Here is a 19,681-nt window from a genome sequence, read left to right on the forward strand (position 1 = left end):
CGAAAGCATTTCATGGCTTTCCCATAAAATGGAGGGCAGAGGGAAGAAGGAATTCTTATTTTTCTGACTTAGGAAACCTAGATGGAAGATGGTAGTAAGATAAGCAAGTTTACAAGGAAAGTTAGGTTCATTTTTAATTTTTTTAGAGATAGGGTCTCACTGGGTTGCCTAGGTTGGAGTGTAGTGGCATGATCATAGCTCACTGCAGCCTCCAACTCCTGGGCTAAAGCAGTCCTCCTGCCTCAGCCTCTCTAGTAGCTAGAACTACAGGTGTGCGCCACTACGCCCAGCTTATTTTTTATTTTTTGTAGAAACGGGGTCTCACCATGTTGCCCAGGACGGTCTCAAGCTCCTGGCCTCATGCGGTTCTCCCACCTCGGCCTTCCAAAGTGCTGGGATTACAGGTGTGAGCCACTGCACCCAACAGGTTCAGTTTTAGACATACTTTGTAAGATGTGCCTGTTCAGAGGTCGAGTAAGCAATTTTAGAAAATGGGTCTTAAAATGTGACAGTGGCATTTTTGTGAGAACGGAGGAATGAGAGACTGAGAGAGCCTGCACATAAAATCAATTGGCCAACTTAAAAACACATATAATACCTTGACCCCATCTGCAGAGATTCTAATTCAATTAGGGGCTAGGGCAATTTTAGACACACACACACACACACACACACACACACACACACACACACACACATACACACGTATATAATTGCCCTAGCCCTAATTGAATCAGAATCTCTGCAGATGGAGTCCAGGTATTTTACATATATATGTGTGTATGTATGTGTGTGTGTGTCTTTTTTTATACATATACACATATATGTATATATAAATTATATATGTATGTATATGTGCATGTGTGTGTTATCACACTGGGACCAGGTGCAGGGGGCTCATGCCTGTAATCTCAGCACTTTGGGAGGCCGAGGAGGGTGGATCACCTGAGGTCAGGAGTTCGAGACCAGCTTGGCCAGTGTGGCGAAACCCCATCTCTACTCAAAATACAAAAATTAGCCGGGGCTGGGGGTGGTGGCTCACGCCTGTAATCCTAGCATACTGGGAGGCCGAGGCGGGGGGATCACAACCTCAGGAGTTCGAAACCAGCCTTGCCAATATGGTGAAATCCCGTCTCTACTAAAAATACAAAAATTAGCTGGGCGTGGTAGCACACAACAGTAGTCCCAGCTGCTCGGGAGGCTGAGACAGAAGAATCGCTTGAACCCAGGAGGCAGAGGTTGCAGTGAGCCGAGATCATGCCACTTCACTCCAGCCTGGGCGGCAGAGCAAGACTCTGTTTCAATAAATAAATAAATAAATAAATAAATAAATAAATAAGCAAGCCGGGCGTGGTGGTGGGCTCCTTTAGTCCCAGCTACTCGGGAGTCTGAGGCAGGAGAATCGCTTGAATCCGGGAGGCGGAGGTTGCAGTGAGCCGAGATCGCACCACTGCACTCCAGCCTGGGCAGCAAAGCAAGACTCTGTCTCAAAAAAAAAAAAGAAAAAAGAAAAAAGAAAAGAAACTGACTTAAGCATAGACAAGTAAATGACTCAAGAACATAGGCAAGTAAGTGACCAGAAAAGGACTTAAATCCACTCTTTGTCAATATACCTAGAAACCGACTTGAGCATAGACAAGTAAGTGACTCAAGAACAGGCAAATAAGTGACCAGAAGAGGACTTAAATCCACTATTTGTCATTAATATACCTAGCCTATGGTAAGTCTATACTACGGTATTAATTTTCCATAGCCGCATAACTAATTACTATAAACAGTAGCTTAAAACAACACCTGTTCTATCCGTTCACGGTTTATCCGTTCATCTGTAGATGAGAAGTCCCACATGATATGACTGGGTTCTCTACTCAGGGTGTCACAAGGCTGGAATCAAGGAGTTGACCAGCTTGAGTTCTCATCTGGAGGCACTGAGGGGAAAGCTGCTTCCAAGCGTATTCTTGTTCTTGGCCAACTTAGGTTTCCTGCAGTTGTAGAACTGAAGACCAATTTCCTTGCTGGCTGTCAGCTGAGAACCACCCTCAACTTCTAGAGACTGCCCACATGTTTTTGCCACATGGTCCCCTCCATCTTCAAGTCTTGTGTTTTGAGTCTCTGACTCCTTTCTGCAACCAGCTAGAAAAAACCCTCTGCTTTTAAAGGGCTCAAGTGATTGGTCAGGCTCACCCAGATAATCACATATTTTAGAGTAACCTGTACTATATAATATCACCTAATAACAGGTTATAAATTAATATGATGAATTTCATAGTCCCAGGGATTATGCAGGGTTTTGTGGGGCTGGGAGGGTGTTTTGTGGGTCGTTTTAGAATTTTTCCTACTTCAACTACCAAGGGAAACCAAAAGGGTGAAATTTAAGCTAAACAAATGATAGGCTCTTGAGTCTGAAAAAACTGTAAAGTCACCTAGTTTAGGTGTGACAGCCACAAACATCTCATTTCAGATGTACTCTTTTCTTAACCTTTCTTGAGAATGACAGTCTATACTCATCCTCCATTTTAAGCCTATTATTTATAAATTCTAAACTAAGGTCATGTTTTTATTTCAAATTATAATGAGCCCATGCTGGCTCCTTATTTATGAAGCAAGTGAATACGAAGCGTTGAATTATTCTAACAGCCTTATGGAGTTTATATAAAACTTTTTTTTTTTTGAGACGGAGTTTTGCTCTTGTTGCTCAGGCTGGAGTGCAATGGCGCAATCTCGGCCCACCGCAACCTCCACCTCCCGGGTTCAAGCGATTCTCCTGCTTCAGCCTCCCAAGTAGCTGGGATTACAGGCATGCGCCACCATGCCCGGCTAATTTTGTATTTTTAGTAGAGACGGGGTTTCTCCATGTTGGTCAGGCTGGTCTTGAACTCCCGACCTCAGGTGATCCGCCTGCCTCGGCCTCCCAGAGACACCGCGTCTGGCTAAAACATTTTTAAGTGAGTAAATGCAAGAGATGAAAATTATGAAATGGGAGGTGGAGGAGGAATAAAATCAGCATATTAGAGATATTATTAAACCACAGCTTACTTCTTAGAGTTTGAGGGAAGCCTGACTTCTTTTTTTTTTTTGACTATATATATTTAAAAATGAAAAATGCCAAGATGGTATTCCAAAAATTGAGGTATATTTTTAATGCTAGGTTTAGCAAATCAATGTTTTTAACAAATACTGTACAGTGACTCTATGTTTACCTCATGTGGAGGTAGCATTGAAAGTCTACATTTGAAGCCTTTACAAATGGCCTTCTTTACCTCTTCTATATATCCTGGATTTCAGTCTGAAGAAAAATCACAATGTTTATATATATCTACCTTGCAAAATCCGCCTTTGCACAAGAACAACAAGTATATTTTAAAAATTTATGGCAGTATTGTTTTTAATAATGAGATATAGAAAAAGGTAAAAAAGCCGATAGTTGTCAGTTTGATTACATAGATTATGTTATAACCATACAATCCAATACTGGCGAATGTGGATTAAAAAGCATGATAGGTCTACATAACTGCCATGAAAAAAGTCCATAATATGTTTTTAAATGAAAAAAGCAAATTGCAGGGAACTTAAAACAACAACAACAAAAAAAACTCTGAGAAAAGTGATTTATCACTTCTAATTTGTAAACAAGGGCCTTGCCTTATCACCTTTGTAACATTTGTAAAATGCCTACTTCTAGCTGAATCCATATGATCTTTGTTACCATGGAACAAATACTATTTTATTGTAATTATGTAAAAAGAAAAGAAAAATGTTTTCCAGAGCAGCCGAAATAGCTCAGTTGGGAAAGCGTTAGACTGAAGATCTAAAGGTCCCTGGTTCGACACCGGGTTTGGGCAGCGTTTTCCCTTTTGGCGTTAGTCATCACTGCATGTGATTTCTGCACAGTCATCAGGGTCAACACCCTGTGTGTTCTCACTCGGGCTGGGGCAGTTAAGGGAAAACTTATCGGCATTTTCCTCTGGGAGGGAGGATACTGGGGACATACGTCCTACCTTTTAAACTGCCCAGTACGAAGTTACGCCTCTCCCCTCACTTGGAGCCTGGTTTGAGACAAACTCTCCCGGAGCACTGCGCATAGCTCACTTTCTTGAGCAACCCTGTCCCCCCACACCCCGCTCCTCTTCTTTCGGGTTCTAGGCAGCCGTGGGCGCTGCGACCTTTCTCTCATGGTCAGAGGGGCGGGAGCTCTCGGCCTGCGCCGCCTCCGCCGCATGCTTGGTCGCGGGCTCGCCGGGAATGGTGACAGCCCGGGCCCCTTCTTGGCCAAAGGAGCCGGGATTTGTCCAGCTTTTTTAACCATAACAAGGACCGGGGCCGGGCGCGGTGGCTCACGCCTGTAATCCCAGCATTTTGGGAAGTCGAGGCGGACGGATTGCTTGAGGTCAGGAGTTCGAGACCAGCCTGGCCAACAGGGTGAAACCCTGTCTTTAAAAAAGAAAACAAAAACAATAACAAGGACCCTAGAACAGCTCTTAGGTGGGGCAGGAGACAGAGATCGGAAGCCCTTCTGGTTTAAATCTACACTAGGATTAGAAGACCAAATACAGGACGTCCAATTAATTTCTTTTTTTTTTCTTTTTCCTTTTCTTTTCTTTTTTTAAGATGGAGTCTTGCTCCCATGCTGGAGTGCAGTGGTGTGATCTCGGCTCACTGTAACCTCCGCCTCCTGGGTTCAAGTGATTCTCCTGCCTCAGCCTCCGGAGTAGCTGGGATTACAGGTGTCCGGCTAATTTTTGTATTTTTAGTAGAGACAGGGTTTCACCATGTTGGCCAGGCTGGTCCCGAACTCCTGACCTCAGGTCATCCTCCTGCCTCAGCCTCCCAAAGTGTTGGAATTACAGGCACGAGCCACTGAACCCGGCCAAAATTTGAATTTCAGAGAAACAACAAATACTTTTTACTACAAACATGTCCCAAATATTGCATGGAACATACAAAGTACGTATTTGTTGTTTCTGTGAAATTGGATTTAACTGGACATCCTGTATTTTTATTTTCCAAATTGTAAGTCACTTGTACATCATATCCTTGCACCCCTCTGAACCCTATGCACCACCCTCTCCGCCCCAGCAAAGATATCCAGACGCTGTATGCAGGAAGAACTGAATTTCAGAGGACACCGTTTGATCTTCAACATCTGATAGTTTACAAAACAGGTTTGTATCCATTGGCTAATTTGTTATCAGCACCAACAGAGAAGCTCCTGGCAGAGATCACTAGGAAACACCCCGGGAATCGGCCATCCCACCAGTTTCTAGGCTTCCAGAGTTGTCCATGCTTGTCCGGCATGGGGGCGGAGGTCAGTGGAACTTGGAGGATATGGATTGAATTTCGGTAGAAAGCCTCATTAAGATGATGAACCACAGCCGGGCACGGTGGCTCACGCCTGTAATCCCAGCACTTTGGGAGGCTGAGGCGGGCGGATCACCTGAGGTTGGGAGTTTAAGACCAGCCTGACCAAAATGGAGAAATCTTGTCTCTACTAAAAATACAAAATTAGCCGGGCATGGTGGCGCATGCCTGTCATTCCAGCTACTCGGGAGGCTGAGGCAGGAGAATCGCTTGAACCCAGGAGGCAGAGGTTGCCGTGAGCCGAGATTACGCCATTGTACTCCAGCCTGGGCAACAAGAGCGAAATTCCGTCTCAAAAAAAAAAAAAAAAAAAAAAGATGAGCCACTCCACTCAAGGCAAGGCAATGGAACAACACACTTAGGGAGTGCCTTCTTTTTAGCCAGGCTGGACCATGGAGGGAGAGGAAGGAGATCCATGTGCCACATTCTAAGAACTCGCAGTGTGGTAAAAGGCAAAATGAAGCCAGCCATATGGTTTTTTAGGCCTATTTATACCCCTCCCCCTTTCTGTTAATGTTTGCCAATATGCTAGCTGATATGGGGCTTCACCTCCAAAATCGCTGAGTTCTTGGGTGGAAAGATGTATTTTGATGAGGGGCTCTTGAAAATCCAGTGGTGATCAATAAGAAGAAACCCCAAGTGATCATCTAATAGACGAGAGAATTAAACTTTGCATGAGGTTTGGTCGAACGCCATTCTAGATGTTACTAGGAAGGTGTTTTTGGTTTGTTTGTTTGTTTGTTTCTTTTGAGACAGAGTCTTGTTCTGTTGCCCAGGGGTGGGGTGCAGTGGCACCATCACAGTTCACTGCAGCCTCAACCTCCTGGGCCTCAAGTCATTCTTTGGCCTCAGCCTCCCTAGTAGCTGAGACCACAGGTACGCACCATCATGTCTGGTTAATTTTTTGTATTTATAGAGACGGGGTGTCGCCACGTTGCCCAGGCTGGTCTCGAACTCTGGAGCTCAAGCGATCCGCCTGCCTCGGCCTTTCAAAGTGCTGAGACTACAGGTATGAGTCACAGCCCCTGGCAATGAAAGTATTTTTTACGTGTGATTAACGTTTAAATCAGTAGACTCCAGGTAAAGAAGATCACCCTTTATAATGTGCCTCATTAAATCAGCTGAAGCCTTTAAGAGCAAAGACTGGAGTTTCTGAAGAAGGAATTCTCCTAAAAACTTTGCTATAGGCCAGGCGCGGTGGCTTACGCCTGTAATCCCAGCATTTTGGGAGGCTGAGGCGGGCAGATCACCTGAGGTCAGGAGTTCCAGATCAGCCTGGCCAACATGGTGAAACCCCGTCTCTAATAAAAATACAAAAATTAGCCAGACATGGTGGCGCATGCCTGTAATCCTAGCTACTTGGGAGGCTGAGACAGGAGAACTGCTTGAACCTGGGAGGCGGAGGTTGCAGTGAGCCAAGATCGAGCCACTGCACTCCAGCCTGGACAACAGAGCAAGACTCCATCTCAAACAAAAACAAACACACACAAAAAACTTTGGTATAGAAAACCTGCCTTCCTGAGTCTCCAGCTTAACTGCCCTGCTGAATTTATTTATTTATTTATTTAATTATTTAATTTTTTTGAGACGGAGTCCTGGTCTGTCGCCCAGACTGGAATGCAGTGGTGCCATCTGGGCTCACTGCAACTTCTGCCTCCTGGATTCCAGAGATTCTCCTGCCTCAGCCTCCCAAGTAGCTCGACTACGGGTGTGCACCACCACGCCCGGCTAATTTTTGTATTTTTAGTAGTAACGGGGTTTTACCATGTTGGCCAGGCTGGTCTGGAACTCCTGACCTCAGGTCATCCACCCGCCTCAGTCTCCCAAAGTGTTGGGATTACAGGCATGAACCACAGCACTTGGCCTGCCCTGCTGAATTTAAACTCAAGATGGCAACCTTAACTCTTATCTGAATTTTCAAACCGTTAGTCTGCCCTACAGGTTTTGGGTTTGCTGACCCCCACAATGTGTGAACCAAGCTCTTAAAATAATCTTTCTCTACCTCTGTTTCTATCTGTCTCTGTCCTACTGGTTCTGTTTCTTTGGAGAACCTGACAGCATGCTTTAAAGTGTTACTTATACACAGGTAAGAGTGAAGAATGAGATTGTTACTGTTGCTCTGAGCAAAAGCCAACCACCTTGGGACCAAAAGTGGGAGGCATATTCCTAGGAAATGCTGGGCTTAGCCTTTGCCCTAAAAAGGCAAGCCCTGTCTGTTTTCAGCCTGAAGAGGAGAGGGGGAATCCTGGTGAGAAGCATTTGGAATTCAAGCTCAGAGAAGAAGACACGGTATTTCTGGCTGAATCACATTTCCTGCATGCCTGCACACTCCTACTCACCTTTCAAGGCACAGTTCTAATGCCTTTCCCCCCCTGCCAGGTGCTACTCTGCCTTCCTTCTAGTCATTTCTCTGGGTTACCAAAGGTCTTGCTTATTTCTCTATTAAAGCATTGATTAAAGGCCATCTCGGCTCACTGCAACCTCCGTTTCCCGGGTTCCAGCGATTCTCCTGCCTCAGCCTCCCGAGTAGCTGGGACTACGGGTGCGCGCCACCACACTCGGCTAATTTTTGTATTTTTTGGTACAGACCAGGTTTCACCATGTTGGCCAGGCTAGTCTCAAACTCCTGACCTCAAGTGATTGGCCCGCCTCGGCCTCCAAAGCGCTGGAATTACAGGCGTGAACTACTGCTTTGGCCAAGCTGCATTCTCAAAGGTGTAAAGGGTAGCAGTATATACCACCCCAAAATATGCCACTCCGGCCTAAGGATTATTTTGCGCTAAAGGCAATTGGGAAGAAGCTGATTAAAATAAAGCTCCATAGCCTCCCCCTATCTGCCTAAAAGCAGGATATACATTTACAAAGTCGTTCCTCCTCCTTTCTCTACGAGGAAGGACAAAGGTTGATAACCTAAGACAACTTTAGATCCTTAACAGCTTGGAGACGTGAACAGAGGGGACCAGAGGAGTATATTTAACAAGCTTTAGGAACCTGCCTTTATCTACCATTAATTTCCATATATGTGCTTTCCCACAATTTGCTGTCCCTGGAGACCCGAGGTCCTTTCTTTTTGCTTTCTTTTTTTTTGGGGACAGAGTCTCGCTCTGTCGCGCAGGCTGCAGTGCAGTGGCGCGATCTCGGCTCACTGCAACCTCTGCCTCCTAGTTCAAGCGATTCTCCTGCCTCAGCCTCCTGAGTAGCTCGGATTACAGGCGCGCGCCACCAGGCCCGGCTAATTTTTGTATTTTTAGTAGAGACGGGGTTTCACCACATGTTGGTCAGGCTGGTCTTGAACTCCTGACCTCAGGTGATCCGCCCACCTCGGCCTCGCAAAGTGCTGGGATTACAGGCGTGAGCCACCGCGCCCGGCCTTTAAGGTCCTTTTCCTTTGTGTTGTCACTTCTCCAAAAACGTATTGTTCTTTGTTGACTATGCTGTATAAAATGGAGTTCTCAGCCACACCTTTGGAATTACTCATCCCTGGGTATGTCCCATGTATATATGAAATGCACATGTTAATACACTTCTGTTTGTTTTTCTCTTCATTCTGTCTGTTGTTACAGGAGTCCCAGCTGAGAACTCGAATTGGTAGAGGGAAGATTATTTTTCCTTCTCTATAGGTGCTTGGAGGTAACGAGGGGAAAGGAGTTGAAAGGAAGGTGACATTACAGTTAGCGATGGGACAGCACGTGCGAGGCCTAGAGGACTGAAAGTTCTTGATGGGATCTGTCAGAAGAAAACAGCTGCATGTAGAGGGGAGCAGTGGGAGGGGCGGGTCGGCTTGCGAGCTGCGACGAAGCTGCGCGTGCGTCGAAGCCGCGGCCGTGGGGGCGGGGTGGGTCCGGAGCGCGCTCACTGGATCTCCGGCGAGCTGTGGCTACCACCCGTCGTCTCTTTTCAGCTAATCTGCTTCACGCTACTTTTTTGAGGTGGGCACCTGGGATGGGGTCAAGGAATCACAAAGTGGCGTCTCCTCGGAAGGGGCAGCCTGATGTCTTTAACCACTGAACTGTGGTTTCCGACCGGACGCGCTTTGGGTTCAGGGCTAAGACACGCGTAGGCGGTGCAGACAGTTCAATTCGTGGGCGGCTTTTTCTCTCCCCTGCGCGGTTTTGCAGAACTGAGGGTTCACGTTTGCCACGCAGTCTCTAAATATAAGGAGAACGTGCTTTATTTAACGAATCTGTATTCAGCTGCCAAAGAACAAGCTAATCACCTTTCCTCCCCACGCCCGACTTCGCCTGCTCCCAGTCCTCGCCGGATTTCTGCATCGGAATTGAATTGGATCACACACAAAGGAAGAGCCCAGGAACTCGTTCACCAGCTTGCTCATTAGTTCACGGCATAATGATAACACAGTCTTCATTAATGGAAGCCACACTGCTGGCGTGAGCCCGGATAGCTCAGTCGGTAGAGCATCAGACTTTTAATCTGAGGGTCCAGGGTTCAAGTCCCTGTTCGGGCGGTGTTTGTTTTTTTCCTCATTAAAAGAATGACAACCAATTTTAGGATCTTTTGTTTGTTAACCCACTGCAAAAGAAGGGAATAAAGTCCTGGATTGTGTAAACTGCGACCTCAAACACTTCTCGGAGGGTAAGCCTGGGCCGTCTATGGGGATAGGCCTTTGTGCAGAGGTATACGGGAAACTTCTAATCCATCACTTCGGGGGCTGAAATAGGCAGATTATTCTGTAGCCACCTGCCGGGCTGCTGTATCCCAACAGCGGATATATCAAAGGACCAGGCTCCCCCAGTGACAGCCTCTCTTCGCTCCCCTGTGACGGCTCCTGCTGACCCTCCCTCTTGTGTTCTTTCCGATTGGGTGCCTGAGGAATATGGCTGGGATCCTGTACATTCCCAGCCCTCCTTACTACCTTAGGAAAGAGTTTTCTGTACTATGAAAAGGAAGTGATGATCATCTAGAAACTGAAGCCCCAAACTGAGCCGTTCCCCTCGTTAAACCAGGTCAAATCCACCCCTGACTCCCCTCTCAAAAGTGTGATCTGAACACAGGAAGAAGTTGAGGCGGAGACAGCAGCTTCTGTTGGTGGGAGGAAGAGGGTGTGTATTAAGAGACAGCGTATTCAAGGGACTGAAATGGGAAAAATGAAATGTTAGTGCTCCCCTACTACAAATTAAAAAGGGAAACAGGCAATCCTAGCACTTTGGGAGACCGAGGCGGGCGAATCACAAGGTCAGGAGTTCGAGACCAGCCTGGCCAAAATGGTGAAGCTCCATCTGTAGTAAAAATACAAAACAATTAGCTGGGCGTGGTGGCCGGCGCCTGTAATCCCAGCTACTCGGGAGGCTGAGGAAGGATAATCGCTTGAACCCGGGAGGCGGAGGTTGCAGTGAGCCGAGATGGCGCCACTGCACTCCAGCCCGGGCGACAGTGCGAGACTCTGTCTCAAAGAAAAAAAAGAAAAAAAGGCGGGGTGTGGGGGAAACATCCGGCTCCTGCAGAGGTTTTTAGAATGTAAAGTCATCAACGTGAGCTAATTTTCCCTGTGAAGTGAAGGGACCGATTGCATCCCTTGCTTGGCTAATGATGGAGCCTTCCTGGCTTCAACCAGGCAACGGAAGAAAGTCGGTCTTGATCTCCTCATTGACAGGATGGGGATGTGGGCTGAACGTGTAAGAGGCTGCCCTCTTAGCTGGTGGACTGTGGTGCCCAGTGAGTCCTGATTAGTGGGGAAAGGCCAGGATGGCGACAGCACCCAGTCGTGAGGCAGGGCTTTCACCCTGCCCACAGGAATGCTCTACCGTGGTCCACACAGATCCTAGCATTACCTCCCGCTCTCTAAAGCTCAGCTTCCCCAGGAGAAAGGGAATAATAATAGCTTCCATCTCATAAGCTTGTGATAATTAAATGGGATATCAGTGCATGTACTGTGCTTAATAGCCTAAAAGCAAGCATTCAAAACACGGTAGCCATTATTATAATTATTGTTTTTATTTTATTTTCGTGTGAAAACCAGAAAACCCGCTAAACAAATTCTGAAAGAGCTGTAATTCTTTCATAATTCTTAAAGAGCTTTCAATCTAAGGATGAAACAACAGATACATATTGTAATAGGAGAGGAACCATTACAAAGAAATATGTGCCCAATATACCCATATTCAGATGACTTGAGTTAATTGGTATGTGCTGGAGGGACAGCGATCCTCGCTGCTCCTAGGAAGAGTGGGCTGGGTGCGCGAGGCGAGCTTCTTTATTGAGGAAAGTAAATCACAGGGGTCAGAAGGCATTCAAGGGAGAGAAACAGGTAAGTTTCTCGAATTTTTCTCCTTCTTCCTGAAGGAGTCCCTTCGAAAGCGATCAGATCCACTTTTGGCGATCTTGAAAAGGGGAATCTCTTTACTCCAACCAGTTTCTGAATGAGCAAGAACAGACCAGGCTGGAGCGAGAGGACAAGGGTGGAGAGCTCTGGGTCCCCCCAGTCTTTCCTCCTTTCCCTCCTCCAGTTCATTCCCTCTCCAGCCATGGTGTTCAGCCTTTGATGCTTTGGAGCCTCCCTAATAGTTCTGGGTGATTGGTGGCACATTTGTTATTCATTTAAAAATTTGTATATTATCATATCAATTAAAGGCAGGCGTGGGGGAGGACGGAATTGAATGCAATGCTGTAGATCCCTGCTGGACACACAGTAGGTTCTTAGAAAGCGGCGGTTCTTACTCTTATTAGAGCCCTGGGAAGAGAGAAAGCATGAGGAAGACAACACAACGTGGCCTGGGAAAAGGCAGAACGCGAAAGTTTCCTCGCATGAAAGGAATTAATTTTCTCACTGATTGCTCTTAAAACCTCAGGGCTAAAAATAATACAGTTTGGTAGATGAAATGAAGAACTAAAAGCCTGGAAGTGGGAGGAGACAGGATTATTATTATTGTTATTATTATTTGAGACGGAGTTTCGCTCTCGTCGCCCAGGCTGGAGTGCAATGGCGCCATCTCGGCTCACTGCAACCTCCGCCTCCCAGGTTCAAGCGATGCTCCCGCCTCAGCCTCCTGAGTAGCTGGGATTACAGGGGCTCGTCACCACGCCCGGCTAATTTTTTTTGTATTTTTAGTAGAGACGGGGTTTCACCATATTGGCCAGGCTGGTCTCGAACTCCCGAGCTTAGGTAATCCACCCGCTTCGGGCTCCCAAAGCGCTGGCATTACAGACGTGAGCCACCACGCCCGGTTTCTTTTTTTTTTTCTTTTAAATTTCCTTGACAGGGCGGGACCGTCTCACGTCTCCGCCGAAATAGCTCAGTTGGGAGAGCGTTAGACTGAAGATCTAAAGGTCCCTGGTTCGATCCCGGGTTTCGGCAGAGCTTTTGTTGGCTCAACCCCTTTGAACAGACAGGGCTATGGTCCACTTCTTAGCCTCTCTGGAGGCTCGCGTCCCTCCCCAGTACCCTTGCACGTTTGCACCTACGCCATACACACCCAGAGACGGCTGTTCTCCTTGTCTCTTAAGCGGGCACAAACTAATGAGACGAAGTATTTAGTAAGGTATTATAAGGATGCAAAGAATAAGCTTCTCGAGAAATCAGAAGTCAAAGTCATTATGAGGATGCATGATGAACTTAAGCCTCTCAAAGGAATCAGAAGTCGTAGAATGATTTCTTCCCAGTTCCGTAATCACCCTATTTATACTATTGGATGTTAAATGGCAATACGTGGCACAAGATTTTTTATTGAGGTGGCCAACACGCCTGTTCCACAGGCGGAAGGTCTTGGGTTTGGTCACCAGTGTAGTCAGCTCTCTGGGGCTGCACGTTTTTTCATCGACGACAGACATGAGGACAGTGTTCAAAAGCATTAGTCTTTATCTCAAGAGACACAAGTCGGGGGCCCACCAAAGCATTAAGAATCTGGTGAAGGACTGCGTCCAGTTGGAGATGCAGGAATCTTGCGTCTTCACGTGTCTTCATCTGAAATATTTCTTGAATCTCAGTTTCCTCATCGCACTTTTAATAAAAAGTGCCTGAAAACATTCCTTGGTGCCAAAAGCTGCACAATTCTTGCCAAGAATATTACTACTGTGACTCTGACGATGTGTTTATTGATATGTTTTGAATATAAAATAAATACAATTTAAAAGAAAAAATATCCTAAGACAAAGCAACGTATAAAGGTTGGAAAAGAAAAGCCTGCGATTGGAAGAGAAAGTTTCTTGGCATTTTCCACACGTTTCACTTTTTCCGGCAAAAACCCACTGGCAAGTTTCGGTTTCCCTCAAGGAGGGGGCAACCCAAGCGGGTTTTACATAACGTTCCTTTCACTCAGCCTCGCCCAAATCCATCTGTATTGGAAACTAAAACGGCATCCGCCCGAACAGGGACTTGAACCCTGGACCCTCAGATTAAAAGTCTGATGCTCTACCGACTGAGCTATCCGGGCCCCTGAACAAGTGCGTTTGCCTAGTCTATCCACAGGAAAATAGGCCACGTGGCGGCATTCTTTCCCTTTGCGATTACAATTCTGAGTCTTTTTGCTGATTTCTTGAGAGATGAACCGGCAAAATTGACATTGAGCAGGCGTTCAGCAAAATCGAGTCTTCATTTCTCCTTTTCTCCCATCATAGACGATAAAGACCCAAAAAGTAACCGCCTTCCTGACCAGCCCCGCGCCCTAAAGGGAATTTCCCAGGAGGAATCTTCCCGGATTTAAGACATTTGACTGGGCCTCCGGGTAAACAGCGGGATTTCTAATTCCAGTTTTGGTCTTTGAGGCGTCTTGTGGGAGAAGCAGTGATGAAAAATTAGGTTTCCAATAATCGATTAGACACTTATTGAGTGCAAACCGCACTCTCGGAACTAAGCAACTACTGGGGCCGCAAAGACAAAGTCTCGGCCCTCAGTGGAACTGGAAGACGCGCAAAACAGAAGCCCCAGTCACGCTCGTTGGTGGTGGGAGGGCCAGCCTTTGCAGACCCCGGAGGACTTGGTTGGCACCCGAAGTAAGAGCCAAGTTTTCCAGGGAGTGATGATGCCTGAACCGAGCTGTGGATAGCGACTGGGCACCTGAAGACTTGGAAAGAGAATTTCTAGCCGAGGGAAGAGCAAATGGAAAATGATGATATTTACTGACCTTGGGCATCTGACCATTTAGCTGAAGCGTCCACTGAAAGATTTTGATCAGGCAAGCTACAGGCTGGATTTTATCTTTTTAGGGAGTCTGTTACCTTGGTAGCTGTGTCCCAGACGTACCTAATTAGTCAATTCTATAATTCGACCTGTTTCTTCATAACTTCTTTTGCCATCTCATTTCTTGAAGCATTGGATCCCTTGAAAGAGAATTCAGCTGGGCGTGGTGGCTCACGCCTGTAATCCCAGCACTTTGGGAGGCCGAGGCGGGCGGATCACGAGGTCAGGAAATCGAGACCATCCTGGCTAACACGGCGAAACCCTGTCTCTACTAAAAATACAAAAAAATTAGCCAGGCGTGGTGGCGGGCGCCTGCAGTCCCAGCTACTCGGGAGGCTGAAGCAGGAGAATGGCGTGAACCCAGGAGGCGGAGCTTGCAGTGAGCGGAGATCGAGCCACTGCACTCCAGCCTGGGCGACAGAGTGAGACTCCGTCTCAAAAAAAAAAAAAAAAAAAAAAAGAAATTAAAGGATTTATGTATATGAGCGTATATAAACATATATCCTTTAATAATATATATAATTTATAATTATATATAAATGTTGTTTGCATATACATGGAAGGTCTATAAAGATAGAAAATAACCTGATAAAATGGCTACAGTTTGAGGAATGGCAGTGAAGCCTGTGAGAGGACGTTTTCATTATTTTCTTTTTCTTTTTCCCTTCCTTCCTTCCTTCCTTCCTTCCTTCCTTCCTTCCTTCCTTTTCTTTCTTTCTTTTTTTCTTTTTTTGTCGCCCAGGCTGGAGTGCAATGGCGCGACCTCAGCTCACTGCAACCTCCTCCTCTCGGGTTCAAGCGATTCTCCTGCCTCAGCCTCCCGAGTAGCTGGGACTACAGGCGCCCGCCACCATGCCCGGCTAATTTTTGTATTTTTAGTAGACACGGGGTTTCACCATGTTGGCCAGGCTGATCTGGAACTCTTGACTTCATGTGATCCGCCTGCCTCGGCCTCCCAAAGTGCTGGGAAAAATATGATTTGTTATTAATAAAATATTCCATGCTTCTGGGATGGCAGAAGTGGCACCTTAGATCAAAGCTTCCTTTGAAGTTTTTCTATAAAGAGCCAGGAGAGAAGGGTTAAATCACACACTTCCTCCTCTGCGGGGCTCCCTCCATGCCTCATTGTTTTGGATGGGAGTTGTTGGTACTGAAAAATCACAAATTTGACAGGTACAGTTTTCACAAATGAAGATGTGGATCCCTAGGCATCAGATGGCAAGCCTCGGCTCAAGGAAGAAAACTAAAACCAGACCCCTTGGAAAGGAGGTGCCTGTGCCTCGTGAGGTCAGTCCCACGGGGTTATGAGCCTTTGGCCTGTTTCTTTCCAAACCTCTGAACCTCCACTTCTTTTTTTTTCTTTTGAGACTGAGTCTCACTCTGTCGCCCAGGCTGGAGTGCAGTGGCGCAATCTCAGCTCACTGCAACCTCTGCCTCCTGAGGTCAAGCTATTCTCCTTCCTCGGCCTCCTTAGTAGCCAGGATTAAAGGCGCACGCCACCATGCCCGGCTAATTTTTGTATTTTTAGTACAGACGGTGTTTCACCATGCTGGCCAGGCTGGTCTCGAACTCCTGACCTTGCGATCCACCCGCCTCGGTGTCCCAAAGTGCTGGGATTATAGGCATGAGCCACCGCGCCCGGTGAACCTCCACTTCTTACAAAAGTGCCAGGTACACTGAGTTACTGAGTACAGTAACTGAGTAACACTGGTTACTGAGTACAGCTTTGAATGAATAAGATCATGAAGATGCGTTTCCTGTTCTAGGACAGACCAGCTTGATAGGCATCAAACACAGACCAAAAGTCTCAAACTCTTAACTGTATCAAGTGTTAACTGTGTGGTAGTGGACTGCTTAACACAGGGAAGTAGGCCGGGCGCGGTAGCTCACACCTGTAATCCCAACAGTTTGAGAGGCTGAGGCGGACGAGTCGCTTGAGGCCACGAGTTCGAGAGAAGCCTGACCAACAAGGCGAAATCCCACCTCTACAAAAAATACAAAAATTAGCCAAGCGTAGTGGCACACACCGGTAATCCCAGCTACTCGGGAGGCTGGGACAAGAGAATCGCTTGAACCCGGGAGGCGGAGGTTGCAGTGAGCTGAAGGGTGCAATGAGTAGAGATGGCGCCACTGCACTTCAGCCTGGGCGGCAGAGCAAGACTCTGTGTCAAAACAAACAAACAAACAACATAGGGAACTGTTAGGGAACTGTTAGTATTTCATTTAGCACTCCACAGTGGTTTTCTTTTTGTTTTTTTGTTTTTTTTTTGGAAGGTTCTGGCTGATCTTTACAGACAGGGTTCAGGAGTTGCCCCAGAGATCCCTGCTTGATCCTTTGCAGACAGGGTTAGGAACTGGGCTCTGAGCCTGTCTCTGTTGCTGTGCCCACTACAACCTACCTTAAACACCTGTTTAACGAATCTGCTTTCCTCCTAGAATGTTTCTGCTGTGAGGACAGGAACTCTCTGTATATCTGCAATCCTTGGGTCAGTGCCTCACTGAAAGCTCTCAAAAACTGTCCTTGAATGAAAGAATAGAGAGTTGAATGAGGGTGATTGGTCAGGAAAGGCTTTTAGTGGAGGAGGAGGGTCAGAATTAGTCCTTGGAAGTCTTTGTTTGGTAGAGAGAAAGAACATTTCTGTCAAGGACGATGATTTTCATAATCAAATGGAATAAGTTTGTCCTGAAAAAAGCCATTCTGTTGGGCTGCCTTGTTTTATTTTCTCTATAGTATATATCGCTATCTGTCAAATTCTCCAATTTGTCCAGTTGTTTTTATTTATTTTTAATTAAAAAAAATTTTTAAAATAGAGACAGTGTCTCACGTTCTTGCCCAAGCTGGTCTCAAAACCCTGGCCTCAAGCCATCCTCCTGCCTTGGCCTCCCAAAGCGCTGGGATTGCAGGCGTGAGCCACCGCACCAAACCTGTCTGCTTTTTTTTTTTTTTTTTTTTTTTTTTGGAGACGAAGTCTCTCTCTGTTGCCCAGGCTGGAGTGCAGTGGCACCATCTCGGCTCACTGCAACCTCCGCCTCCCAGGTTCAAGCGATCCTCCTGCCTCAGCCCTCCTAGTAGCTGGGATTACAGACACGCGCCACCATGCCCGGCTAATTTCTGTGTTTTTAGTAGAGACGGAGAGTTTCGCCATGTTGGCCAGGCTTGTCTCAAACTCCTGACCTCAGGTGATCCACCCGCCTCGTCCTCCCGAAGTGCTGGGATTACAGGCGTCAGTCACCGTGCCCGGCTGTCTGCTTGTTTTTAAACCATATTTTTCTTCTGTCACTTTGTCATGTAAGTGACATTGGGCAGTGGTCTTGATGGTAAGGCTCTTGTATTTTTTGTTGTTTTGCTTTAAAAGAAAAAAACCCAAACCTGCATCACCACAACCCCAGTGTTTAGAACAGTACTTGGCACGTAATAGGATCTCAAGAAATAACTGTCGACTCCGAGTGAACGTTTTTGCAGCACAATGTGCCTCTCGCTCTGTGCTCCCTCACTCCTGTATAGCTGGACTCAGACGTTTTCTCTCTTTTTTTCAGACGTTTTCTTTCTACTTTTCAAACCATATACTGTGAAGCTGTCGCCATATTTAAGGTTTCTGGCAAAATGATATTAACTATAGTGATTGTTATCTGGACGCCTAAGATTGCAAAATGGATTGCCAAGGATTAGGAAAAAAGGTTTTTGCTAGGAAAAAAAGCTACTCTTTACCAGAAGTGGGGTTCGAACCCACGCGGAAATGAATCCATTGGATCTTAAGTCCAACGCCTTAACCACTCGGCCATTCTGGTAATTGATAAAACAACGGTTTATTTTACAGCAACTCGGGTAACACTAGGCGACTAAAGTTTCGGAGCAATTTAAAATTACTTTTTTTCCTGATATAAAAGAATAACATGGGGAAAAAACTTGGTAATTTTGATTATATTTCCCTAATTTCTTTATCTCGCCACTAGAAACTGGGGCCACGTAAAAGTGAAGGAGAAAAGGCTCGATAGAGGAGCGGGATTCTTAACGCCTTCAAGTGAAGGGACATAACCAGGAACTGCAATTAGCTGCAATTCACATCACTCTGGAAATTTTAAATGGCAGATAGTTTTCGCTTCAGCTATTTTGTATCCATTCCCTCCGCCTAACTTTCCGTTTGCCCTCCTTCAAACAAAAAGCGACTCTGGTGGGACTCGAACCCACAACCTTTGAATTTCTCTAACTATCTAGAAGTCCAATGCGCTATCCATTGCGCCACAGAGCCAGACACGTGCGACCTCTCCGCGATGAACACATCAGGGGAGGTACTTTCTTTCCACGAGTAAGTGTGGAACCTTTGTCTCTGAAGAGAGCGTGGGTAGGAATTACACTAGAAAGTCTGTAATCCTGGTGAAAGTTTCTCTCTCTCTTCGCGATCGCTGAGCAGTAAATCAGTTTCAGTCCACGTTGTTAACATGTCTTTATGCAGAATTGCTAAATCCAGAAACCACTATTCCGCACGCGGTTCCATAGTGTAGCGGTTATCACGTCTGCTTTACACGCAGAAGGTCCTGGGTTCGAGCCCCAGTGGAACCACGGCGTGGTTGACACGGCTTTTCTTTTCTTTCTTTAAAATGTTTAGTATTAACATTTTGCGAGCCCAATTGTGGGTTTTGCTTCAGGAAGCTGGAGACGCAGACATTTTGACAATGTTTCTGCGCGGTCGTGCTCCTCTGAATACTGGAAAACGAGGAATCCTTTTGAAAGTTTTTCTCTGTGCACAATCGCCGGATGTCAAGTCTACATAACCATTCCCCAGTGCTAAAAATGTCTTTTTGAACAATTATTAAACCCTGGAGGAGACCTTTTGTCATGTGCGGTTCCATAGTGTAGTGGTTATCACGTCTGCTTTACACGCAGAAGGTCCTGGGTTCGAGCCCCAGTGGAACCACGGGGTGTTACATTGTGTTTTGTGAGCCAGGTGTTGGGTTTTGCACCAGGAAGCTGGCGATGAACCAGTGTCTCAAGAATTTCTACGGCTTGTTGCCGGCCTGCTGCATCAGCCCGGTTCCTCTTAGCGCTCGGCGCTGAGTCGGCCTCCGGGGCTGCCCCCATGTGGCGCCTCTCTGGAGGTGCAGGCGGCTCCGCTTCACGGAGGCTTCGCGCGCCCCTGCGCCTGCGCCTTTCCACTGCCTGGCCAGCGGGCTTCGGGGTTCCTGGGTGTT

General features: G+C 46.6%; 8 non-coding genes across 8 annotated transcripts; 5 read left to right on the forward strand and 3 right to left on the reverse strand.

The window, feature by feature from the left end:
- The first annotated feature begins 3,769 nt into the window (after window positions 1-3,769).
- TRNAF-GAA (transfer RNA phenylalanine (anticodon GAA)) lies at window positions 3,770-3,842 on the forward strand. Its single transcript has one exon. It is a non-coding gene; the product is annotated as a tRNA-Phe (tRNA).
- A 5,908-nt stretch (window positions 3,843-9,750) lies between these two features.
- TRNAK-UUU (transfer RNA lysine (anticodon UUU)) lies at window positions 9,751-9,823 on the forward strand. Its single transcript has one exon. It is a non-coding gene; the product is annotated as a tRNA-Lys (tRNA).
- A 2,774-nt stretch (window positions 9,824-12,597) lies between these two features.
- TRNAF-GAA (transfer RNA phenylalanine (anticodon GAA)) lies at window positions 12,598-12,670 on the forward strand. Its single transcript has one exon. It is a non-coding gene; the product is annotated as a tRNA-Phe (tRNA).
- A 1,002-nt stretch (window positions 12,671-13,672) lies between these two features.
- On the reverse strand, window positions 13,673-13,745 carry TRNAK-UUU (transfer RNA lysine (anticodon UUU)). Its single transcript has one exon. It is a non-coding gene; the product is annotated as a tRNA-Lys (tRNA).
- A 4,452-nt stretch (window positions 13,746-18,197) lies between these two features.
- On the reverse strand, window positions 18,198-18,280 carry TRNAL-UAA (transfer RNA leucine (anticodon UAA)). Its single transcript has one exon. It is a non-coding gene; the product is annotated as a tRNA-Leu (tRNA).
- A 375-nt stretch (window positions 18,281-18,655) lies between these two features.
- TRNAR-UCU (transfer RNA arginine (anticodon UCU)) lies at window positions 18,656-18,741 on the reverse strand. The gene is given in 2 exon segments: window positions 18,656-18,691; window positions 18,705-18,741. It is a non-coding gene; the product is annotated as a tRNA-Arg (tRNA).
- Window positions 18,742-18,979: 238 nt separating this feature from the next.
- Window positions 18,980-19,052, forward strand: TRNAV-UAC (transfer RNA valine (anticodon UAC)). Its single transcript has one exon. It is a non-coding gene; the product is annotated as a tRNA-Val (tRNA).
- A 282-nt stretch (window positions 19,053-19,334) lies between these two features.
- On the forward strand, window positions 19,335-19,407 carry TRNAV-UAC (transfer RNA valine (anticodon UAC)). Its single transcript has one exon. It is a non-coding gene; the product is annotated as a tRNA-Val (tRNA).
- Window positions 19,408-19,681: the final 274 nt, after the last annotated feature.

The sequence above is a fragment of the Pongo abelii genome, chromosome 9 (genome assembly GCF_028885655.2).
Source record: "Pongo abelii isolate AG06213 chromosome 9, NHGRI_mPonAbe1-v2.0_pri, whole genome shotgun sequence".
Lineage (NCBI taxonomy): Eukaryota > Metazoa > Chordata > Mammalia > Primates > Hominidae > Pongo > Pongo abelii.